Source organism: Tachypleus tridentatus, chromosome 12 (genome assembly GCF_004210375.1).
Source record: "Tachypleus tridentatus isolate NWPU-2018 chromosome 12, ASM421037v1, whole genome shotgun sequence".
Classification (NCBI taxonomy): domain Eukaryota; kingdom Metazoa; phylum Arthropoda; class Merostomata; order Xiphosura; family Limulidae; genus Tachypleus; species Tachypleus tridentatus.
Window position 1 is genome coordinate 95,392,848 of NC_134836.1, and position 27,544 is coordinate 95,420,391.

Sequence of the window (27,544 nt, forward strand, 5' to 3'; positions counted from 1 at the left end):
ATAATATCAACAGTTGTTTAATGTTCTAAGTGTATTATAATTAGATATTAAGCTTTAACAGCTGGATTACAGAGTCGTTTTAAATTGAATCTAGTTTAAATGCTAATTTATCGTATTTGTATGATAGCTAGTGTGTCTGAAGATTTTCATAAGTAATTGTATTTAAAATGTATTTATAAGTAAAAACAACTGATTTCCAAATACTTTAATAAACAATATTATTTATATAAAGTTAGTCTTGTTTATTTTCAAAAACAAACAATAATTATAATTGATTATATAGGTAAGCACATTAAACATCTAAAAAAAAAAAAAAGTTTGGGAACTTGAAATGAATAAAAGGGTCGTGGAATAAAATTCTTTTTACCAACCATTTGCGATTTTGTGAAATTAGCTACATGCTGCATAATTTTTTACTTCTGTTATCTATAACTGAATTCCACATATGGGCAAATATATATTAATTATCTAAATAAGCATTTCTGTAGGCTGTTTCGTACAACCTATTAGTGAGTTGATTTAGCATTGATGTTTAGTCCTAATAAAACAGAATTTCATACTTTAAAATATCTAAGATAAAATATATTAATTTAAGTATTCTATATGAAATTCTAACTGTACTAATTTGATCGCTAGGTGGTTAGAAACACGTTAGTAGAATATGCAAATTTAGTGACAAATATCGAATCAAGTGTGCATGATTGCATGACTGGTGATTATGATGTCGTTTACCATAGCTTTACACATGATGAGAAGAGCTTGTGTAAGTGAGAACATCGTTTGTTTGTTGTTAAGCTTAATAGGCTATCCGTTGCCAGGGCCGTACTGATCATTAATGGTGGTGCCCTGTGCGACGTATAAATTCTGCATCACTCCTAAAAAAAATCTAATCAACCCATTTTCTAAAGATACAACTCTTGCATTTCCCTGATCTGTACTACTCCCACATCTGATACCAAAACCCGATTTTTAGAGTTACAAACCCTTAAACTTATCGCTGAACCACTGGAGTTACAGGAACATTCTTTATTAGCATATTAAACCACACATAATTGCATTTCAGTGAGTCAGAATATAATAATTATCTTAACAACGGTGAAACTTGTATACGCATCTAGGTTGACCTCGGATGAAAAACCTGATAATCTAGTCATACAACAAAAGTTAGATACGTAATTTATGTTTCGCATAAATGTGTTTTTTTTTATGTTGAACCTACTTCAAAAATTAGAATTTCTATGATCACCTAGAAGAAAGGGAGATAGCCAACAGCGCCTTCCGCCAACCCTGATCGACCACAGGGAAGAGAAATAGCCACCAGCACCTGGTGTCAATACTGCTCATATTTAATGTGCATGACTCGTTGTAGAGTTTTGAATATCGGAAATGACAACCAGAGCTCTAACCCGTGTGGTACTATAAAATAGTTCCCGCAGTTTAAGCTATTGGTTAGTTATAAGAGTGCTAGTCAACTCCTTTGCTTGTATGATGGGTAGTAAGGTACTGCTGGTCGGTAGTCTTTCTTAAATAAAAAGTGCAAAAACTAATCGAACATTATGAATTTGACTGTCATTTTCATAATACACTCACGTCCTAAATATACGGAACGTAATTTTACATTAACGAAACAGGAACCATAAACCTTCGGATTAACAGTCCAGCAAGCTAAATTCTAGGTAAAGCCAAGCCTACACACAATTAATTACAATACCATGACACTGTAGAACGTATGCATATTGTCGTCCTAACTAGGAAAATTGTAAATATAAAAAATAGCTGAATCTCCACACGTCAGGTAATTAAGTAATCACCATTTCAAGCATAATGCATAAGTTGAGTGAGACTACACTTCAATGAGTTCTGTTAATTTTGTAAAATGCGTGCACCATAATCGTGAAACTAAAGAATTTTTCTCACTTTTAATGATAGAACAGTTTCGTTACCCAAAACTAAACATTCAGTGAATTGAAACGTGAATTACGCTTAGATGATTAGTTATTGATGTTGAAAATTAGGCCTGACAAGTTAATTTTCTATGTTATGAGTTCCATGGTAGCATCTCTTTTAGGGTTAGCTCATGGTTTAAGAATTTTAACTATGTTAATGTTCATCATAATTAACTTTTTTATTCAGTATTTTGTTGACCAGGAGCCTAAAAAAAAAGAAGACAACAATAAAAGACTTTTGACTCGCAGGGGAGTCGCGTACCCTTGTTAGAAGTAGCTTGGGATAACATTAATTTTATTTCATCAATTACATTTTCATGCTCTTACATTTTTTTTGTTTCGGTGCAAAGCAAAACGTGTGCTACGTTAGTTCAATGTCATTAGGTGATATTATGGGTGTATGTATGCGTGCCTGTGAGTGAATGTGCCTGTGTGAATGTGTATGTGTCTGCAACTATCAGTGATGACGAGAAACCCACTTGTTGAGAAGAAATTTATATGCAAAAACGGCTCGTTTGGGCTGAGAAAACACTTTTACATAGAAGAGCGAACAACGTTTCGACCTTCTTCGGTCATCGTTCTTCGGTTTCTTTGTGAACCTGACGATGACCGAAGAAGGTCGAAACGTTGTTCGCTCTTCTATGTAAAAGTGTTTTCTCAGCCCAAACGAGCCGTTTTTGCATATAAATGTCTGCAACTGTATGTATGTGTGTACTAGTGAGTAGCGAGTATGTGAGTGCACGCTCATGTACGTATGCTTGTGTGTCTGTTTAGCTGTTATTAAGTGTGTGTGTGCTCGCTGTCGACACGTGAGTCATATGTCCGTTGCTGATTGGTGGATGACGAATCGCGCGACTGGCCACGCTCCCTTCCCTTCCAATACTTACCCCATCATTACTCTACCTGCACCCCCCACAAGTAGTCAGTGTAAGATCTACAGTTGCCAAAGCGTTCATTATTCAACATTTTTATTTTATTTTAACAAGGAGATAAGTAAGCAGTAGAGGTGAGTTGTGACCATGGCTAAACGGCACAGATACTCAGAATGCTACCTCAACATTGGCTTCACCACTGTGCTCGCCAACGACGGCATCGAGAAACCACAGTGTGTTTTGTGCCATGCTGTCCTGAGTGCAGAGTCAATGAAACCATCAAAACTCAAGCGTCATCTCGAGACGAAACATCCAGAACACGCAAAGAAGGGTTTGGATTTCTTCAAACGGCATGAACGGTGTCTTGAAAGCCAAATAATCGATAGAAGTGGGTCGTTTCAGCAGCAGAGTGCAGTCGTAGTGGAAGCTTCATATGAGATTGCCTTCCAAAACTGCTAAACAAAAAAAGCCTCAAACGATTGGAGAAACACTTCTTAAACCCTGTATGATGAAAGCAGTAAATCTTATTCTTGGGAGAAGCCAGTGCAAAGAAGATGCAGCAAGTATCCCTGTGAAATTATACTATACAGATGCGCATTTCTAAAATGTCTATGGATGTGAAGGAACAGGTTTTGACTGAAATCAAGGGTTTCCCTTTGTTCTCCTTTCAGCTCAACGAGTCAACAGATGTAAGTTCATGTTCTCAGTTGCTTCTCTTCGTGAGATACATTAATTCAGGTGACATCAAAGACGAATTCTTATTCTGCAGTGCACTTGAAACCACAACAAAAGCTGATGATGTCATGGAAAAGTTTCAACTTTTTTTCAAAACGAAGATCTTCAATGGGAAAACGTGTGTGGGTTTGTACGGATGGGGCACCGGCTATGCTGGGATCGAAATCAGGATTCCAGTCGAGAGTGAAGAAGCTAGCACCTCAAGCAAAGGGCATCCACTGCATGATTCACCGATATGCTCTCGCCAGTAAGACTCTCCCTGCCTCTCTGCAGGAAGTGCTTGAATCTGTAATCAAAATTGTAAATTATGTGAAGACTCAAGCACTCAACACTCGCCTATTCAAAGAACTATGCAAAAACATGAATGCTGACCACGAAATCCTTCTCTTCTACACAGCAGTACGTTGGTTGTCGAAAGGAAACGTTATTAATCGTGTCTTTGAAATGAAAGATGGAATAAAGCTATTCCTGGAGACTCAAGAAAGGAAAGATCTTGTAGCTCACTTCGAAGATGAAGCATGGAATAAAAGTGTTGCGTACCTAGCCGATACTTTTGACCAGCTGAACAAGCTCAATTTGAAGCTTCAAGGAAGGGAAACACATGTTCTCCTTTCTCAAGATAATCTCTGTCCTTTGTTTCCAAACTGCAGAAATGGCGTCGGAAAACCAATCTTGGAAACATCGCTATGTTTGAAAAACTTTGTGGAGTGACGGATGAGTCTCAGATCCAACTGGATCAGTTCCTCAAGGATGAGATTACCGAACATCTTCAGTCTCTAGAAAAGGAAGTCGAGCGTTACTTCCCTGAGCTATCACAGGAACAGGAGGCCCTGGTAAGGAACCCATTTTGTACTGAACTTGATGTATCCAGCATCCCAGATGATATCCAAGATGAATTTCTGGATCTAAGGAACGACTCTTCAGCTCGTGATCTCTTCAAGGTGAAATCCGTGACTCAGTTCTGGTGCGCTATGTATCAGTCATACTCCAAAGTCAGCATGATAGCTTTACGTGTCCTTGTTCCATTTGCTTCTACCTACTTGTGTGAGGCAGGATTTTCCACTCTTGTCAATATAAAAACAAAGAATAGGAACAGATTTGATGTTGGAGATGATATGAAACTGGCTCTAACAAACGCTCGGCCACGAATTTCAAAGCTTGCTGCTGAAATGCAACATCAGGCACCTCACTAGCTGGGTTGGATGGCTGTTCAAACCTATGTTAATATTATTTTAAGAAATATATGTTTTTTTTTGTGAATTCAGGTTGGACCAATGTGATTTAATTTGCTAATAAATAATTACAGAATTTTTAAATATTTTTAGATGTTTCTTTCCCTCTCCTTCACAGAAAATAAAAGAAAAAATTAAGCTGCTGATAGTAAGCCCTAAGTAGGGGTCACATGGGTTTCAAACTTTTAGGTAAGGGGTCTCGAGTGCCAAAATGTTGGGAACCCCTGCTTTTGAGGGTCACTTAATTTTGTAAAGCGAAACTTTTCATTCAGACTCTTCATAATTCAAGAACAAACTTTTTCAGCTAAACTCTAGCTTATTAAGTTTTCGAACTCAAAACACCCTAACGTCATTTTCTTTATGGTAATTAAACCAGAGGTGGGTAAAAATTCAAATAAAATTGCATCCTCACTTTTAGGGATTAAAGCCATCTTTGAAATGAGTCGTGAATTATTAGGCTTAGAAAAAGATAAATATTTTTACTTGTTGATGAAGGGATGTTTACTATAACAAAAAAAAATGGAATTACTTTTGTTGTTCGAATTTTTCACTCAAATGTTTCCCTAGAAGAATCATAAGGTAGTGCTATTCGTGTCACATTGATTCCTTGAAACTATTATAACTAAGAAAGTTTTATTTCACAGTTATCATACAGCAGACACAGTTTATACATAATGTTAATCGCACTAATCCCTTTGTTTTTTACACGTTTAGTTGATGCACTTACTTGTGCATTGCTTTCACGTAATCTGATTCTTTATTTTCCTGTGATCCAAGATGGATTCCCATGGCCGTCTCTGAAATGATATAGAATAAAAAAGAATTAGTGCAATTCAACAACTAAATTAGTGGCTATTAATGTTTTTTTATAATTTAACTGTCTAGTTTGTTATTTTGTTATTTGGTTTACAGAATGTGCTTCATAGCTTCGGGCCATGCGTGACCTATGGTTCGTGTGCCGATTTGTTATTCTAAGATTTAAGATTTGAGACAATGTGCCATTCAATACGTTCCGCATATTCATCTGTGAGAGTGTTTTAAAAGTAACGATTAGTTTCGTTATTCGGTTGAAAGGATCAGACGAGTCTTGCCCTCCAGTAGCTCAGCGGTATGTCTGCGGACTTACAACGCTAAAAACTGAGTTACGATACTCGTGGGTGGCAGAGCACAGATAGCCCATTGTGTAGATTTGTGCTTAATTCAAAACAACAATAGACAAATCTTTGTAGTAGCAGGTATTGATGACTGGCCTTCTTACTTCTGTTTAGTTGTTCAAAATTAGGGGCTGCTATATTTGAACCTCAGAGGCTACTGACCTGACCATTTAGCAGATATGCTCATAGATTGTCGTTCATGGTGGAAACTGCAATCACACATAATTATTTGTTTTGATCTTTGTTTACCAAAATAAGTGTAATACATTCGTAAACTTATGGGAATTTACTCCCTTAATTAATGGTGAAAACCTTATCCCTGGTTAGACAATATTTTAAGAGTTGATACCCTTGATACTGGATATATTTTTACATACAAACTCGTATACAATATTCTAATCAAATATTTAACCTTATAAGCAGAAAATCACTATGAAATTAGGCAGAAACTATCAAATATGACCATCAAAAAAGTTTCACCTAATAAACTAATTGGCTACAAACGATTAGAATACGTCGTCGTTTGGTGCAATTAGTTGTTCAGCGTTCCTTATAGTGAAAACAGGTGCAAATATGCAGGAATATTAATATTTATTAAGAGTATTCCTTCTCTCTTCTTTAACTAGTTTTCACTAGTATGACTTAATTTACATCAATACTCTATATCAGTAATATGGCTTGAAACTTAATGGAATAAAAGGTTTCGGTATTTTAAACCAAACGGCACCTTATGTGACATTAAGATAAATCGCCAGGTCAAAGAATTTTAAAGCTCAGACATAGCTGACCAGAGAGAAGACAAACCAATCATAAAATCCCACAGTTGAAAGTGTAAAGAGAAACGTTGGTTTGGTTCGTTTTGAATTTTGCACAAATCCACTCGAGGGCTATCTGCGCTAGCCGTCTCTAATTTAGCAGTGTAAGATTAGAGGGCATACAATTAGTTATCACCACCATTTCTTGGGCTACTCTTTTACCAATGAATAGTGGGATTAACCGTCATATTATAATGCCCCCACGGCTGAAAGGGCGAGCATGTTTGGTGTGACGGGAATTCGAATCCACGACCCTCAGATTACGAGTCGAGTGCCTTAACCACCTGGCCATGCTGGGCCCCCACGAAACATTATAGCTTAAATATTGTACCTTCTGATCCGCAGCCCGTACACTAGCAACCTACAGTCTATAATCATCAGCCGGATCAACATATAATATATAATAACGAATGCTAAATACAAATCAAACACACATACACAAAAGAAACTTACTGATATACGAAGATTAATAAAAGATTGCATTCTACTTCAATGAAAGTTAAAAGTGAATTACATTTAACTACTAAAAATCAGACTAAACAATCTCGTAAATGGTGTGGCATTCTTAAATCGAGGATATATCATAAATTATTAATTAAAAAAAAACTATAATTTACTCCTAATTAATTCACTGGTTATATAAAAAAAGGAATGTAAAAATTTATGGCATAAAAGGGCATTCTTTTTCTAATCTATCGAATTCTATATAAAAACTAAATTGTTTAAAAATATACTTCCCATAACGCTAAAAGGTAAAAAAAAATTGCATAGCTATACATTACAATAGGCCAATGAACGAAATTTAGTCAAACAAAAAATTGAGCATTTTAAATAAAAGTATTTCGATCTGAGTAAAGAGACTAGAGTGTATCATAAGCAGAAGCTACACTTGATTATTTGATTTATAAATCATTATACATGTATATTATATTACGTTTTATCCATTGAGTAGAAGTTCTCATCAAATGTGCAGCTTAGGACTACGAATTCGGTAAGATCCTGCTCCATTTAGCGCTTTTTCACGATTTTAGGAAATTTATATCTTCCACTCAAACGATCTTAAATAGATGATTTGCCTCTGTCATTTAAAGGGTTTTCACTTTCACAAGGTCAGCTTAATTTCTAGTTTTATTGGGCAGATGATTTTAGGTTTACTTTCATGTATGTATAGAGATAGTTCCATAGATATCACGTAATAAATAATAGCTATTACAAAGAACTCACCACAAATGATGTCCAATGTACACAGAGTTGATAAAGGAACTATGTCCATATACTCATCATTAGTTTTTTCTCTCATCTTGCTCACCATTATTTTGGACTGTTCGTCGAAAACTGGAATAAAGTCTTCAAGAATTCGAAAGTGAAAAGCTGGCGTAAGTAGCTTTCTTCGACTCTTCCATTTAGCCCCACCACTGTACAGACCAATTTTATTATAAAGTATAATAAATTCAAACGATGATCAGGTTAAATTTTTCTTTTTAACCTCAATAAAGAGGAAGTACTATTAATAAATCTTTCTTGTTTTAGATCCTCAGTAGGACAGCAGTAAGTTTATGGACTTACAACACTACAATTCGGAGTTCGATTCTCTGAAGTGGACACAGCAGATAATTGTGTGTGTGTGTGTTTTCGTTTTGTAAAGCCACATCGGGCTATCTGCTGAGCCCACTAAGAGGAATCGAACCCCTGATTTTAGCGTTGTAAATCCGTAGACTAACCGCTGTACCAGCGGGGAGCCAGCAGATAATTCAATGTGGATTTAATCTAAAACAGACAACCAACAAACCAGTCTTATGGATTAAATTATTGCTGTTGTTGTATATGGACATTAATCTTAAGAACAACTAATATGTAAAACATATAAAACTTACCAGACAGTAAAAGTTCAATAGACATCTCTTAAACACATCTATCCTTTCAATTCCTTACGTGACTTTTAGTCGAACTTTTTTAACCATGCATGTCTTCATAAACCACTAACTTATCAATCTCTCAAAAAGAATTTTCCTTGATTGTGCGCACTGTCTTCAAAATAAGTGATAAAGTAAATTGGATTTTCCACTTTATGAAAGAAACAAACAAAACGTACGAAATTAAGCAATAAATCCCATTAACTATTCAGTGAGTTAGCTTGTGCACAAGCTGAACCTGAGTTTTCTACTTGCCTGGTGACTAGTCCTTCCTTTAACCATGGATGGATAAAGGAGTAGTCAAAAGACTTTTCCACATTCACATTGCTGCTCAGAATGGCCTAGAATATAAAATGAAAATACACAAAACTCGATCACAAAAAGTACAATTCAGTTAGTTGTAAAAATTAATTTCATCAGTTTTCTACTGTCTCATATTCTCCCTAGTTCACTTACTCTGGCAAAACGTGAGGTCTCCAACCTTCTAAATCTGATATTAATTACAGATTCTACTAACGACATTCAGATGTTAATAAGTCTAAATGATCAATATACGTTTCTAGTTTTGCCTAGTTTCAATTATTGAGCATTGAAATCAAATTTTCATACAGGATATCGGAGCGCTATTTTTATGTTCTAGCGACAAAGAGTTTTACGTGTATAACCTACCTCTACCGTTTCTGGTTTGTAGAACAAAGCGACTGGCCGAAGTCCCATGAAAAACCTCCAGATCCTAGATTTGTCAAACACATAGCAACCTCCACACAACGTCTGAAGGAAAACTAGAAAAAAAGGATGTGTTTTATACATATTTCAAAATAAATCATAAAATATATGTGTTTATTGAATGTGTTGTACTTGTAGAATATGATGCATATTTTGAAAGGCCTGTAGTTGAATAATAATAATTGGATTGTTTTGATTTTGCGCAAAGTTACACGAGGGCTATCTGCGCTAGCCGTTCCTAATTTAGCAGTGTAAGACTAGAGGAAAGGCAGCTAGTCATCACCACCCACCACCAACTCTTGGGCTACTCTTTTACCAACGAATAGTGGGATTGACCGTCACATTATAACGTCCCCACGGGTGAAAAGGCGAGCATGTTTGGTGTGATGGGGATTCGAACTCACGACTCTCATATTACGAGTCAAGTGTCTTAATCACTTGGCCATATTGGGCCGAATAATAATAACAAAGCGAATGAAACTTCTTACAAAGGTTCAGAAGAAAATTTAAAATAACATTACACAAATCTTAGCCAGATCTGAAATAATACTAATAAAACTAACTATGATCATGCGCTCTGAAAACAAAGTGAAAACATAGAACAGTAAACATGTAACGCTAAATTCGGGATTCGATTCCCGCGATGGGTAGAGTGAAATAGCACGTAGTATAGTTTTATGCTTTACAACCAACAAACAATCAAGGAAAAATAAATTGCTGTAGTATACAGGAGTGCCATTTAAAGTGAAATAATTATTTTTTTACATTATTAATCACTTAGTTTCCTCTCTATTATAGCGCAATACGTGGTTCAGGATACCTAATATTCTCATGTTCCTTTGTTTGTTTGTTTGGAAATTTCGCACAAAGCTACTCGAGGGCTATCTGTGCTAGCCGTCCCTAATTTTGCAGTGTAAGACTAGAGGGAAGGCAGCTAGTCATCACCACCCACCGCCAACTCTTGGCTACTCTTTACCAACGAAAAGTGGGATTGACCGTCACATTATACACCCCACGGCTGGGAGGGCGAGCATGTTTAGCGCGACGCGGGCGCGAACCCGCGACCCTCGGATTACGAGTCGCACGCCTTACGCGCTAGGCCACGCCGGGCCCCTCTCATGTTCCACCCAACCCAACCCATTCGTTCTTTTGTTAAATGATGTCTTCTGTCTACAAGCATATGTCAGTGCAATTTTGAACCTGAATTGAAACTTCTCAGAAATAGAAATGGATTATCCTTTGCTATCTGATAGATGACCAATGTTGTCAGGGGATAGAGCTCATATTGACAAAGAAAGTAAACTCATAGCTAGGACACAGATGTTTCTTTTTTATCTGTTGTTTTCAAAAAGAAGGCATCTTTTTAATTTATCTCAGCAATTACCGTTGAGGTAATTCATCTGGAGGGAAGAAAACTTCAGAATTGATGGAACGAGTACACAGATGGATATAAGCTCACTTTTCAGTGTTTTTATGTTGTAATAAATAATTATTTTATTCATTTTCGTTAGAATGAGTAAATTCTCTTGTTTTCACATTAACTCTAAACATTCAGTCAAATATCTCAGTCGCGAAATTTATTTTAATCACTGAAACGAAACTGCAATTATTCTAGGGTACTTTTATCAGAAAAATTGCCCGAAAATCAGGTCGATTTAAAAAGACAATACTAGTCACAGAGTTTGAAGTATCGAATAATAAATATGTCTGAACGAAACTTTTGGCCTCTGACATATATTTGTTGTTCCTTTTAATGTATTTCAAACATCACAATATACTGTTAATTTTTAATGCAAATTATTCTGCTAGTTTTTACAATAGTAATGGTGTTCAAAGAAAAACAAATTGTTAAATATAAAAATACAACGGTAGCAAATAAATTTTCGGACTTTCAACGTGACTGTTCATATTCGTATTAAGTAATTTACCTGCACTATCATTAAGTTATTTTAGGTAGTTTTTTTTTTCGCATGTACAAGCTTTCGGCTCAATCGTCTAAGCCTTCTACGGGTGCATTTGTTTGTTTCGAATTAAGCACAAAGCTACACAATAGGTTATCTGTGCTCTATCTACCACGAGTATCGAAACTCGGTTTCTAGCTGTATAAGTCCGCAGACATGCTGCTCGCCGTGCCACTCGGGGGCTATAGAAGTGAGACGTACTAATAGGATCCAACTAAACAATTTTTGTTTACTAAACGTCTCGCGCCAGTAAAAAGCTTAGGTAATTGACCCGAAAGCTTGTAGATTAAAAACTAAAATAACTTGTTGATAGTCTAAATAAATCACTAAATATAACAACACTGATAACTCAGAAAATTGAGAAAAGAAAAACAACAGAAGAAACTTGAAGGCTTTCCTTTGAAAGTTAAAACTTTAGAAGTAAAACTTAAACATGTAATGCAATAAAATTACAAGTCACGTATCACGAAATGTTTGGGCAAACATAATTACAAATACCGAGGAATTAATAGGTTCGTATATACGAGTAAGAAACTACAAAAGCACATGGATGACTGCTGGGTATACGGAAGTGTTCTAAAAACAGCTAGACATTTTTATTCTCATCATGAAGTTGCACTGCAAAAAAAAAATCCTATAAACTGCACTAAGATGTCAAGTTGAAAGAAAAATACGGGTTATTGTCCTACAACTTTCAAGTAAAAAATTTCAACTCTCGCAAAAATCCAGATTTAGGTCAGTTAGACGCGAAAGTAATGTTTCTAAAATTACCTGATTAGAATAATTATGACTGAGTAACTGGATTTAAGAAACATTTTGTCAAGATTATCTTGTAGTTTAAATGTAGTTAATTTATTATTTACAACGTGTATTATTTTCATCGTTTAGTTTTAGTGTTTGGCACAAAGGGGACGATATTGATTATAAATGTTGTTTGTTTGTTTGTTTGGAATTTCGCTTAAAGGTACACGAGGGCTATCTATACTAGCCGTTCCTAATTTAGCAGTGTAAGAATAGAGAAAAGACAGTTAGTGAGATTGACCGTCACATTATAACGCCCCCACCAATGTTTTATGTGACGGAGATTCGAATTTACGACCCTCGGATTACGAGTGAAGCGTCGTAACCATCAGTAATGGAAGGACTTATTCTGTGCCCAAGGGTAACGAAACCGAATGAGTCCAAAATATCTTATCATGAACAATAAAAAATTAGTTCAAACATATTGTTGGTGTGAACGTGTTTTGTAGCCACTAAGAGAAAAATCTGTATATTAGATAGATGAAGCGAAGAAAAAGTGTCATAGGTAACGTGGGATTAGATTTTGGTTTGTTTTGAATTTCGCGCAAAGCTACAAGATGGCTATCAGCGCTAGTCGTCCCTAATTTAGCTGTGTAAGACTAGAGAAAAGGCAGTTAGTCATCACCACCCACAGCTAACTTTTGGGCTACTCTTTCACCAAAGAATAGTGGGAATTACCGTCACATTATAATGCCCCAGGGCTGAAAGGACGAGCATGTTTGGTATGATGGGGATTCGAACCCGGACCCGTTAGAGAATATGCACATTCATAAGTTCCAGGATATTGCAATGCCTTAACAACAAAATATATAGTATATGTATTGACCTTTTCCTCGAAGCTCTGAACCACTTTCTCACCTGGGGTACAAAGCCGACAGACTTCACATACTCGGTTCTTATGCAAAAATATTTGTTTTTCTTTCTTTTCACCCGGTTATAAAGAAAGGTCGTTTTACTTTAATTTTAAACTGTGACCAGTTTAAATTAACTGACGCAACCTAGTTTGATGCTTACTTCTTTGAAAAGGCACGATTTTTCGTCCATAACATTTGCTGTAGGAAACATGTTTTGAATAATTCATACTGCTTAGATACATAAAATATTACAATGACAATAATAAGCTACATATTTGTTTGTTTCTAGTCAAGCAAAAAGCAGCACATGGGTCTATTTATGTATTACACATCACGGGTATCGAAGCCTGGTTTTTAGAGTATAAGTCCACGAACATGCCGTTGTGCCATTGAAGAGGGTACTACATCTTCCATGAAATAATATTCGAAGTATCATGAGACACACGTATTCCGCCTACAACAATAAGAGAGTGAAATCAGTTGAAATGCAAAAAAAGCATTCGAAATCATAAAATAAAGCACTGAAAAGTACAAAATTAATTAGGAAAATAAATTAATTGAGGGCGAATAATAATAACACGACAAGTAAAGCTATAATTTCAAGTTGTGTCAACTTGCGTGATTTTAAAAAGTTTTATATAATTATTTGAAGCTAAACACAAAAATATACAAAGGGCTATCTATGCTCTGCCTATCATGGGTAACAAAACCCGGTTTAGGACATATCGATGTGCCAATGGGGAGCCGTTTCACATGAAATCCCCAACGAAAAATAAGCATATCAATACAACGCTATATAGTTGTGTGTTAACTGAACTGAATTTGGTCCAGTGGTGAGGATGTATCAATGTAGATCGGAAATTTATGGTTCGCGTCCCTTTGTCACATAAAAAAATCGCGCTTCACAGTTTAAGGGGTGCATTACAAGAGTGAGAGTCAATTTTCAACTAGAGTTGGCGGTGAGTGGTACTTGTATATAGTTCTAGGGAAACATTTCGCAAAATTTAAGAAATAAATAATTGTAGGAACAAAATTTTAAATTGCATGTAATTTGTTGATATAAAGTAATTTTCCAGTCATCAAAAAATGGAAAACATCAGTTAGATAATTATAAATCTTCTTTAAGTTGCAAAATAAAATATTAAGTTAATCTTAATATTAGTTGTCTATCAAACTACTTACAGCTTTTGTACCTCTGCCACCGCGTATAGACGGAGGTTATGTTTCAATCTGTTTTGTTTATGTATTTGTCAGCAAGATTTCTCGAACAAAAAAAAATATACAAAATTAGTTTACATTTGGAATATGAGCGAACTAGGAGGTGATTAATTTTTGGAGGTTCAAGATCAAAAATCAAAGTCACGAAAAAAAATTCTTATCTGTTAACAGGAAAAAAAGGTTTTCCACGTTATTTTCTGCTCTATAACTCAGTCAAAAAAGATCATAACTTAATGAACCTTGGTGTACCTGTGTAGAATATTATTTATCATTATCTTATCAAACATTGTCCGTGTCCGTTGATAACGAGGAACGTACTGACACGTTTTTGTATTTGAGAACAGAACATGATTGGCGTTGCGTGGGGGACGTACGCACTCTACCGGTGTTCTTTTAGTTCAGGGTTGGGCAACTTACTTTTCATAGTGGCCACAACTGCGATTAATGAAAACAACGCTGGCCACACTATTAAAAAAATTGAAGGATGTTAGTTTAATTAAAATAATTGCATTTCAACTAACCTTCAATGTGAAAATTGATGGGAGTTTTCATCAACAAGTTTCGTGACATTTGGCTTAATATCTATGCTCAATGAGCATCTTAGTTCTGCCGCTAAATTTATGTCAGTAAGCCAAGATCTGTATCTAGACTTCAGAAAATCTAGCGTAGAAAATGTTGACTTTCACACCCGTGCGGATCCAAACATGGAAAATACTTTTTAAATTGCTATCTTTAAACATGGAAGACTCATTTATCAGAATAGTGAGCCACATCTCTGATAGAACATTTTTTCACCTCTTATGTGTTCTACACTTTGCAGGGTAAACATCTCGTCTTCAAATCCACACTTATTCAAAGACAGAAAAGATATAATTTCCTTACTGAAATTTCCTGAGTCAAATTGAAATGGATCATGCAAAATTCAAATATCAATTTCAAATTTTAATTCAAATTTTTGAGATAGATTTTTGATCCAGTTTACGCAGAGATAATTTTTAGCATCAGAGAAATCATAGTCCTAGTTATTTTTAGAAGAGTATTTAACTTTGCAAAATGTGTCAAATCATTCTTTTGTAATTGTTCTACAAGGAGATTTAGCTTTATTTGAAATTCATGAATAGACTGTGATTGCTCGCTTATTATTTTACCTCTTTCCTGAAGCTTCGTAATCAAATTATTCAAGTGAGCCATCATGTCGCACAGAAAGTGAAAATCACGCTGCTGTGACAAAGTTTCAATTTAAGACAATTGTTTTTCGAGTTAATTGCAAGTTATTTACCTTTTGAAGAATATCATCTTTTAATTTTGAATCATAATTCTTCAGCAGAGTTTCAATGATAACAATCAATATTTCTTTTACAAGTCCAGAATCAGAAAATGATTTCTTTTTTTTTTAGCTAGAATCCAAGCTACTTTATAGCTAGCTAACGTAATTAGTTCTATCAATGATAAAAATATTTTTAGGCCTCCCTTTTGTTCCTGAAGTTGTGCTTTCAGACGACTGATTTCATTCATACGATTTTTGCTATCAAATGGAAATTTTTCATCAAATTCGTTGTGAAAATTGTTAAAATGTTGCTTAAGGTTATATACTTTATTATTCCTAAAAACTTTGTTACACAAAAAACATACTAACTTATTATTTGCTTCACTCACTACAAATTTCAAATCCCAACTTTCGTTAAATTTTCGTTTCACGTTTATCCAGTCACGAGCCATTCTATTTTCGTCAGTTATGCCAGAATCAATTAAATTGTCTTTATTTTCTGAGTGTTCACCATCATCTGGATTCTTTCGTTTAAGAATTATCCACTTACCCATATTATGGGATTAAAAACAAAATATATTTAAACACTTGAAAGTTGCACAATAAAAATATGTTTGCAAGTGCATGCAAAATAACGCACACTCGAGAACAAACATCTAAACCAGACTGACGTTAAAAAAATGGGCGAAGTCTGTAGAAGTGATGAAGCGCGGGACATTAGCGATGATTTGAGGTAATGCAGTTACTGATTAGCAAATTTGCCATAAAAATAAACGATGGAAAAAGTTTATTCCTAAACTCTAGCTGGCCACAATTGGGTTGTCTACTGGCCTTGGAGTTGTCCACTCCTGTTCTAGTTTATTTACCTTTCTCTACGCGAATTTAACTTTGAGACTGTTTCAAACTTCTGTACCTTGCACATTCAAAAGCCACGAGAAAACCTAGAAGCACACCATCTGAGTGGTGCTCGTCATATACAGAGTTTTCGATCTTATGCAATGATTTTTTAAGCGTCTCATAACAAAAATCATTACATCGCCAATGCGTGTAACGCATTATTTAAGTTTACGAACTAGCGCTGAGTATCTGAAAATACGATCTTTGAAAAGTATTTCAAATAAATGATAAAATCTATGCTAGTAAATACAGATCATCCATTAATTATAAGAATTCATATTGAGTGATATTGCAATTGGATCATAGCCGAATGTCCATAGAATTTTTAAGCTTACTTAGATTTGTCAAAAACTAATATATCTATAAACATCGCATATTATCAATACTTTGAAATACACAAGCTTAAATAAGATAAAATAATCCTTCTCTGTTTTACAGCAAAAAATTTTCTCCCGTAATTCTAAATCTAAATTTGAAAAAATTAAGGAAGTTTCAGAAGGCACGCACACACACACACACTATTTTGGTCAAATGACCAACAAATAAAATACACACACATACGCGTCGTTACAGTAGACCTGAGAGTAACACATTCATTCATGTCAGTGTTAATTGTTGTATAGGTGTAATCTCGTGATTACGAGTAACTCAATGTGCATAAACTAGCATTTGCTTGATGGGTGGAAGACTCCCCTTCCCCAGTAGCACACTTGGACAATTATAAATATGTCAGTGTTACCATAGCAGTAACCTTCAACGATATAGCAGGAAAAATTATTCAAAATAAACTTATCAATAATACTCATATACCAGGAAATAATTAACAAAACAGTGAAGATTTACCTCGGTGTATTGTAGTTTTTGTTGTCACATTACAGATGTAATAAACACTGTTCAACAGTATTTGAATATTTACCTCGGCGTATTGTAGTTTTTGTTGTCACATTACAGAGGTAATAAAAACTGTTCAGTAATGTTTGAAGATTTACCTCGGTGTATTGTAGTTTTTGTTGTCACACTACAGAGGTAATAAAAACTGTTCAACAGTATTTGAAGACTCACCTCGGTGTATTGAAGTTTTTGTTGTCACACTACAGAGGTAATAAAAACTGTTCAACAGTATTTGAAGACTCACCTCGGTGTATTGTAGTTTTTGTTGTCACACTACAGAGGTAATAAAAACTGTTCAACAGTATTTGAAGACTCACCTCGGTGTATTGTAGTTTTTGTTGTCACACTACAGATGTAATAAAAACTGTTCAACAGTATTTGAAGACTCACCTCGGTGTATTGTAGTTTTTGTTGTCACACTACAGAGGTAATAAAAACTGTTCAACAGTATTTGAAGACTCACCTCGGTGTATTGTAGTTTTTGTTGTCACACTACAGAGGTAATAAAAACTGTTCAACAGTATTTGAAGACTCACCTCGGTGTATTGTAGTTTTTGTTGTCACATTACAGAGGTAATAAAAAGTGTTCAGTAATGTTTGAAGATTTACCTCGGTGTATTGTAGTTTTTGTTGTCACATCACAGAGGTCATAAAAACTGTTCAGCGAGTACTTATCTTTTCCCTTTTTAGTTAATAGCTTGGCCTTGTGGTTAACTTGTTTGACTGCGGATCGAATTGTTCGATACCCGATCCGATAAACAATCTCAACACTCCAGTTATTCTTTTCAAATTAGCAGGCAGTGGCTTTATAGCAGCAGATGCTAATGGCTGGTGACTTCCTCTCTTTCTAGTCAGTAGTTCAAAATTAGATAAGACTGTATGTGATTTTTATAAGTGTCAAAATTTCTTGATGTTAATTGGTAAAATATTGCCTTGACGTTTAAATACATAAACTCTGTATGGGAGACGTCAGTTGCCAAAACAGTAAGCTTTAAGTATAGTTATTAGCTCTGTCGACCGTACAAGGAGTAAGACAACTTTGTGTGTGTGTGTAATGTTTGCTCCGTAAATTTGTCTAAGACAGACTTGGGTAAATGCATTTAAAATATATTTGTTTTGGTATCCCATATGATTCAAGCATCATAAACCTTCAGTCAAGCTCTTTAGGTCATCTCAGCAGTATGTATCTTGTAAAAATTACTGAACATATTATTATAAGTATCTAGAAACGCGAATTAAAAATAAATTTATAAACGTCATCTAAACCAAAATTATTTTGTCTTTACAGTATATTTTGTAAAATTAAAAACAAATTATAAATAAGTTTGACAAATAATTTGTAAAAATATGGCTCCACAAAGCTTATATTATTATTCTGTGCGTTTTTTTTTATAGCAAAGCTACCTCGGGTTATCTGCTGAGTCCAACGGGAGTAATCGAACCCCTGATTTGAGGGTTGTAAATTCGTAGACTCACCGCTGTACTAGCGAGGAGCTTTTGTTATTCTGATATTTCTCATTTTATAAAATACCAACACCTTAAATTTCACTGAGTTTTAATTTACTTACAAGTTATAGAAATGATTGTAATGAATCGTGGGGCTTTTCTGCAAATTGTAACGAAATGTCGCGCTTTTTTAGTAAAGTCTAAGACTTCTCAATAGTTATGATCATTTTATAGTCTTGATCAAATCTACGAAAAAGGCAATAGCTGCTACCAAATTATTCGATTCTTATATCTTGAGTTGTGCCTTTTGATGTTTAACTGACAGAAATTTAGCTTACTTTACTCTATTTTTCAGGTATCTTGTTTAGTAAGTTATCTGTACGAAGTATCGTCTGGTTGGTTTTTGTTAATCAAAAAAGCTACACAATGAATTACCTGTGCTCGATCCACTGCTGGTATCGAAACTCGTTTTCTAATAGTATAAACCCTTAGATTTATCAATGACTCATTAGGGAAGGAAAAGTTTTATTGGAAGAAAAATGTTAGCTTAAAGATTCCCCCATTTAGAAGACAATATTAATAAAATTCGCTGTCAAAACCATAGAGAGTGTACAACTTAAATCTTATTGTTTAAGGTTAAGTGTCAGTTGTTGTTTTTAAATAATAGATGCTCCAGTCTCTTAAAGACAGCAAGGAGAAATCTGGTTTATCGTTTACCAACTGACAATTTCATTATTATTAGTAAAACACATATACATTTATCTTTATTCGAAACAATTGTTACATTACACGGAAATGACACATTTTTGTGATGTTTATCCTTCCTTGAAATAGCGACAAAACTGATACTTTCATAACCACGGAACAAAAATTTTAAAAGTGATTTTATCTATTTGGCATTTTCTACACTTGACTCAAGTTATTTATGCCTGTCAATGATGATTTTTCCTGTCCTGCATCCTGTTATAGACTTGAGTTATACCTGCTTGTCTATTCCTGCAGGGTTCCCATTCTCGTGTCATTTCAATACATTTAATACATTGTATCACGAACAAGTGAGTTCCACTTGTGTGAACAGGGTATCAAAGAAGTGGTGTTGTTACGTCATTAAAAATTAAGATAAAAATATAACTTTTTACATAAATTTTTCATAAATGTTACTGGGTGATTGTAATATTTTATGCGAATGAAGGAGTAATCTCTCTACACGTACAAAAACCAAGAATGTTTCGTTGAGAATCAGTGTAGATACAACACTAGTAATTCGTAGGACTTTCTGGTTTATTCACTCACTTAGAAACACGAATGGGAGATGAGTTATAGAATATTTTACAACGTTACGGGTTCTACCTTTAGCCGGGTAAATCATTTTACAGAAACACATCTAGTATGGACAATATTTATTATAACTATATGGTACACGTCAAAACTAATATTTCACCAGCAACAAGAAAACAAAGGACACCTTAGTAACATTAGGCTTGCGGGATGAGAAAACACTGACAACATTTGTACTCACAAGAAAGCCTAGAAAAAGTGGTCTGAAAAATATACGTTAAATATACATTAATGACAGCTATAGAAAAGCCATCGTATCGTTTTATATATAATTTTACTTTTAGAGTTAAATAAATCTATTCAGAAGTTTTAAGAAATGCATAATATTTACAAAAGTATTACATTTCTTGAAATCAGGTACCTTAACTATTATTGTTATTTGTGCTACTCATAGGCTAAAGAAGTATTACAACCCATCACATAGCATAAGCTCAGAAATATTTTTATCACACTATACAGTATAGTGTTTAAAAGTTAACCTATCTGGTAAAACCAGTGAAGTCGCTCAGTGGCTCAACCAGTCTAAACAGATCAATTGCGCTAACTAAAATGTAAGAGATGCCACTTAAGCGAGCATTTGTTTTCAGAGTCTCACTCGGAATATAAATGTTTGAAGAATGAGAAAAGTTAGCGTATCTTATAAGACCAGTGAATCCCTTTTGTGACTGAACCGTTAAACATCCATATAACATCCTTCACTGAAATATTAGAGATGCAAGACAAGAACCATGAACATCATTTCTCGTTATAGCTAAGCTCAGAGTATAAAAGTCTGAATAAAAATTGACTCATTACATTTGTTCACTGGAATACATTAAAATTACTGTCAGCTAGTTTTCCTCTTAACGTATGTATCTTTTTAAAAAACAAAAAAACGCTTGTACAGTATCGAATAAAATGTATTCAACTTTCAAGATTTATATTATCACTTTCCTTGTGTGTGGCCTTCATTGTAGTTAACTCGTTATTCACGAATACGGAAAAAGCTTTGAATTTTCAACCTCGGAGCTACCATGTTTGGCATGCTAACTCTTCATTGGAATGATGTAAACTTATTTGTTATTCTGTTTTATACGACGTTATCATGATAACAGTGAACAATCTTGATTAATCGTATCTCATTTCAAACACAGGTTTTTCTATCACACTAAAATATAGTGATAATCTTCAACAACGTGCATTTTAGAAAACGAAAGAACAACTCTGCAGTGTCGTTTAACTTCGTCTTCATTTTTTCTATAAAATCTGTAGAAAAGTTTCTTTGAATTATCTCTCTCGCACGACGTTTAATTTGTTTTTTTAAAAACCCGAGGTATACAACAGTCTAGAGCATTTAACAAATTCAGAAGACGTTTTATGGTGCAATTTTGAAACAAAGAACGTTAAACTTGAACAATTATGCAAACCATAGGATAAGAGACTCCTCGTGCAACTTAATTTTCTGTAACATGTGATCAGGCTTAGTTAGAGCATAATAACATAAAAGTTACTTAGTTACTTAGATAATATTAAACAGTTTTAAAACGTTACTCGATTATATTCAAAATTAGAGTATTCACAGTTGATTAACCAAAAAAAGTGTCTCCACACTCAGAGTCTTCTTAGTCCTGAATGGCCTAGTGATTAGAAGCGCTCGACTCGCAATATGCAGGTCGTATGTTTGAATTCCCTTCACCGATTATGCTCGTCATTTTAGCCGTGGGGGTGCTATAATTATTTGGTTAATCTCACTATTCGTTGGTACAATAGCAGCTCAAGAGTTGGCGGTGCGTAATGTTAATCAGCTGTCTCCCTGTAATCTGTTATCGATAAATTAGGAACTGCTAGCTCGTATAACCTTGGGCAAAATTTTAACCAAACCAGCGCGTAACCCAAGAGTTGACGACGGAAGCTGTTGAGTATTTGTCTTCATTTTACTCAGTTCAAAATTGTGGATGACGGTCGCTCGAATGGTAGCCCTTTATGTAGCTTTACGAAAACTCTAAGCATGCAATTTCACCCAGTACAGTATAAAACAAATTTAAATATTTAAAGTGAAAATAGGAATAAATGAAATGGAATACATGTCGAGTCTTTTATAGCCATTTAGGCTAACAGTTAACTCGTGTTATTTTAGGCAATAATAACTATAAGGAATTGTAAGTTTTATGAAGAAAATTATACAAAAAAGTTAAAAGGGAAAACTGATCAGGCAATTAAACACAGAACTAGAAATGTTTAACATGATAATTTTGTTTTAATAGAAATAGGTCAATTAACTGACTGATAAATTTGTAATAATTAATTGGTACGAAAATCGAACATGTTAACCTAGAGATTACCTATGAAGGTCGAAATGTTGTTCTCTGCTTATCGGTAAAAGTGTTAATACCCATAACATTTGTTCTAAGGTACATTTTCATTTCAAACAGGTTTCTCGTCATTAATAAATCAATAATTATGCACTATCATTGCCAAGTTTCTTCGTGACGGTCATTCTTCCAAGAATTATGTCACGTAATCATACTTAAAACTACTGACATTACAAGTCTACAACAACATAAGTCGACATAACATGAACTAAAAAGCAAACAAGTAAATGTATCTTCAACTAAAAAATAGTAAAACATGCAGACATTATTTGACATAAAACATCTTGGAAGATTTTAATGTATGTGAATATATACAACATTGAAAGAAATGCATTGCACAAGTCTTATAAACAACACGTGTAAGTTGATTAACAGACGTTTAGTTTGAAGATATAAATTCAGTTAACTGCGGATGTTTTCACACTCCTATTGTATTCCTCTTATTTTTCTCCGTTGAGAATCCGAAATTAAAAGCATTTAAAGGAAGAAGTAATTTATATCTATTTTTGTTTCCCACAAGTCACTGACAAAGCGATCTTTCGTGTAATACCAAAACTTGACAGTTGGATTGAACGTTAGGAGTCAAACAAATCTCTGAAATGTTATTTATTAACAAATATCTATATATAGATTTTTAAGCCTGCTGAAATGAGGTTACGTAAAAAAAACTTGATGGTCTGTATGTGGCTGCTCCAGAGGGCGTCACCACTGCATGCAAGGTAGCACTTTACTCCAAAAGGTTCAGGACTGAAATACACATATACCAATATATATTACACAACGGTATATATAAAATCTAAGCATGGTATCTCTTGATTACGAGAAACCCACGTGAAATAAAAATGTATCTCAGAACGGCTGGTATGGGTATTAACACTTTTATTGATAAGCAGAGAACAACGTTTCGACCTTCCTAAGTGATTGTCAGGTTAACAAAGTGTACTTAAATTAATACTTACGAACATTTTTGTCAACTGCTTTGTTTCGAAAAAAGGAAAAAAGAAGCACGAAAGCCACGATCAATGAATTTGCAGAAGATCCGGGTACTTTGAGTACTTTACCAGCCTTCTGTGTATACTTGTGATAGATTAACACAGCTGGAAGAAGAATTCCGAGAAGAATTAGTAGAGCCAGCGTTCTCCAAGTGTGTCCGGGAAAAAGATTAATGAAATCAACCGGGAACAATGATTGCGCCTGTTCCATGACCCTAAGAGTTTTCACTTTGATTTCTTTACAGCTCAAACAACAAGAGCAATGTTACGTACGCATTCGCTGAGTACCGACACTGTTGTGTTACTATATAGTAACCGCTAAATGATCTACTAGTTCGCTGACGCTATAAGGACGCATGCGTATTTCTTGCGATTTCAGGCCTGTGGCGAAATTGTGAAAGAAAGAAAGAGACAGTAGTCAGGTGTATCAACCGAGCTCATTCCCAGACTGAGTCTTCTCATTGTAAGTGACTATATGTAACAAACTAGTATTAGAATTCTTCTGGACATTATATCATCTTAGGATGTTGGCTCGTAATTATTTCGGTACAGAATGCTCTAGCATTCGATTTAATCATCCATAAAAGAAATAGGCGTATAATTTCCATCTTTTACAATGTCTTTTGATAGACAGAATTAGTGATAATTTATTTTCTCACTCAATGTAGGCTTATGATTACTTCATCTAAAATGAGTTACGACAACTGTTATTTTAGGTTTGATATCATAATACGTTTTGAATTAATACACACATCTGTCTAACATATTGTTTTATTTTCTAAAACAAAGTTTGATTTGAAAGGCAGCATTCTATACTTGCCTGAAATAAAATGCTTATAATCAACTACAATCAAATATTTCGTGTCTTTGTCAGTGCAATTAATAAGTACCGTTTCTCTATTTTTATAACAATTTTCTTTCGTACTTGATAATTATAAAGGCTTCTGTGAACAGGACATTATCACAAAAAATCAGTTTTTAAAAAAAGTTTAACCTTAAATTTTTCTGAACTAATTTATATTTTTTTATACTTTATGTTTTATTACTACTCTTGACTAATACTTATAAACATGAGCTAACCTAAAACGTCATTTATATTGTAAATAAAATGTAAACGACTATTTTCGTTTCTAATTAAATACCGAAGGGTTTTCAATAGCTTCTTTACCCATTAATCTATATAGACCCATATAAACTAGCTCAAACATTTTGTTTGTTTTTGTTTAACTTTGTGGTGTGTAAAGCTGTTTGTAATAATAGATAACACGGAAGGCAGCCAGTTAACACCACCCTTTATCAACTCTTGGACTATTTTTTACTAAATAAAAATTAGATCGACGTTACTTTATAGTGTCCTCCCTATTGTCTGGCTATTGGTTTCTATACTTCAAACTACCAGGATATGACAGACCAGCCCAAAAGAAGAAAATGTTTCATAACTAAACTTTTCTTCGACCAAATAAACAACAAAGCTAAAATAAATTTTTATCAAACACATTTAATAATATTTTTTAGATAACATATTTGTAGTCACTTTTCGCGGAACACGAGTACCCTCAAATAAAACCGCCAGGGGTACTGCTTAAATGAGCTAACTTGTGTAAAAGAGTCACACTTGGGAAAAGAAAAAGAGATATATATTCCATATAGTTAAAACCATACTTCTTGTCAGCAGGTGAACGACATTATAAGATGCCGTCTTACATTTCTTAACGAGTGTAACGCTAAGATTTCTGATTTTACGAAACCGGATTAACCTTAGATGCAAAGAGCATCCACGGAGGTTCCAGAAGCGTTCTATAGAAATTATATCAGTTCTTTTTTTTTTTTTATGGCTAGCCCAAAACACTTATATTTTATTTTTCATGATGGTTTATCACACTATCAGATATTATGTCTGATTGTATCACAAAATGTACAAGATCTAACCCGTACCAATTAGATCATCGTAAAATAAACCTGCTCTCCAAAAGCACAACAAGTTTTTCTGCATTTATTAATCACGATGCCTCTACGCGTTGTGCCCTGAGTATTTTGTTCAACCCTAACTGTCTACACACGAAACTTTCTATTATTCTAGTGAAAGAATTGAAAGCCTGAATCTTCTGGGGTGCGAATTCTGAAGATGTTGCGTAATGTCCATAGACATTCAATTGCTGTTTCAAAAACTGTTATACAGATAGCGATCTGCAGTCCGTAGCGCCCTTCAGTGGCTTAGCGATAAGACTGAGGGTTTATAATGTTACTTTAAAAACGGGGTTTCGATCCCCTTGTTGAGTACAATATAGATAATTCATAGTCTAGTTTGGTGGAATTTTGCCAGTAGATATGTAAAAGATAGAGAAGTGACGCCTATAATACGAAAATAGTTTAGAAACGTTTGAAAGTAAGAGAAGTTGGGTTTAATGGTTTTGTTTTTTTCACACACGATTCATAACTTAGCTGCTCGGTGAGTTTGTTTTTCTTAAAATAAACTACAAGTAATTTTATTTACATTTTAAGCTGCTAAACTAAGTGATTGTTTTATTATTGTATAGTTTATTCTGAATTTCACGCAAAGCTACACGAGGGCTATCTGCGCTAGCCTTTCCTAATTTAGCAGTGTAAGACTAGAGGGAAGGCAGCTAGTCATCATCACTACTGTTTTACCAACGAGTAGTGGGAGTGACTGAAACATTATAGCGCTCCCACTGCTGAAAGGGCGAATTGGGTGGGAGGGAGATTCAAACCCGCTACCCTTGGATTACGAGTCGAGTGCCTTAACAACCTGGCCATGCCGGGCCAACTGTTTATTATTATTCATTTTACATTTTAACTTAATGTTTCAGTTTTATGTTTCAATATCTTGAGTAATTACATACGAAAAACACATTACACCAAAACTCTTCTTTCATCGTTTAGACCGGTTTGATTCATATATAAAGTGTGTGTTTTTTAATATTGTGAATTTATTTTAAAACTGAAATACAAAGAGTGAGTTTCTGATTTGTTCTGACAAAATCAAGGTCTACTTTTCCTGGTTGGACAAAAAAAGGCTTTGAGGTGTCCTAAAATTAGGGATATTATGTTGAATTATCGTCCCTGATTAAAATACACGCATTAATCTTGTAATTTATTTGCTCCGTTTTTGTTTTGTTTTTCAAACTAGACTGTACCCAGTCAGGTGAGATTCGTTAAGTTGTTACGTCAGAGTTTCTTGCCTATTAATGAGGCTGCACGAAAGCGTTATTGCTTAAGAAACGTGGTTGCGGGAGTGGTCTAGAAACCAGCCCTACATGGAGTTAATCTAATTATGAAGAGCATATTATGACGTGGAATGTAATATAGTAATATAAATATAATATAATGTAATATAGTAATATAAATGACACGTTAAGTTCCTTAGCTCATATACACAACTAAACGAGTTTTCACATCACTTGTTTGTTTGAATTTCGTGCAAAACTACTCGAGGGCTAGCCGTCCCTAATTCAGAAGTGATAGAATAGAGAGAAGTTCACTAGTGAATATCCTTCATTGCAAAATGTTGAGTTACTCTTTTACTAACAAAAAGTGGGATTGGTCATCATAATATCGCCCTCACAGCTGAAAAAGTTAGCATGTTCGATAATAGAATTCGAAACCGCGATGTTGCGAGTCGTGTATCTTAATCACTCTGCCATGCCAAGCCTTTTTACGTCAAAAACCACAGCACGTTATTTCTTTCAAAACTGTTTGTTTGTTGATTACTTCTACATTTCAACTACATCTTACATACACAAAGAGCTAAACACCTGGTTATAAGTACCTATGACTCACGTATAACTGTTTTTAACTTTGGAGGACTACCAGAAAGAAGACAACTTGTCGACAGCGCTCACCGTTTGAAACTGTTATTTTTAACCAAACAATGGGATTTTCTGTCACACTTATAACGCATCCATAACCAAAACTGTGCTTGGAATCCACGACTTTCGGATCGATACGCTAGTCACTAGGACAAGCTCGCGCTCCTTTGAACATTTTTGATTAGGGTTAAACAACATAACATTTCTCTCTGTCCTGAACACATTAGATTTTATAACGTATTCGAACAATGGAATATTAAAAACCAAGAAATAAATTTTAAAATATACACTAACAAATACTAGCGATA

The 27,544-nt window shown here is 34.5% G+C and overlaps 1 pseudogene across 1 annotated transcript in view; it reads right to left on the reverse strand.

Moving 5' to 3' along the window:
• LOC143235697 (uncharacterized) overlaps positions 1-23,733 on the reverse strand; it is a 93,254-nt pseudogene extending 69,521 nt beyond the window's left edge. The window contains exons 1-5 of the transcript XR_013019356.1: positions 23,377-23,733; positions 9,337-9,449; positions 8,923-9,008; positions 7,979-8,169; positions 5,513-5,582 (exon numbers count right to left, since the gene is read on the reverse strand). The product of XR_013019356.1 is annotated as an uncharacterized LOC143235697 (transcript). The remainder of the gene's footprint in view (positions 1-5,512; positions 5,583-7,978; positions 8,170-8,922; positions 9,009-9,336; positions 9,450-23,376) is intronic.
• Positions 23,734-27,544: the final 3,811 nt, after the last annotated feature.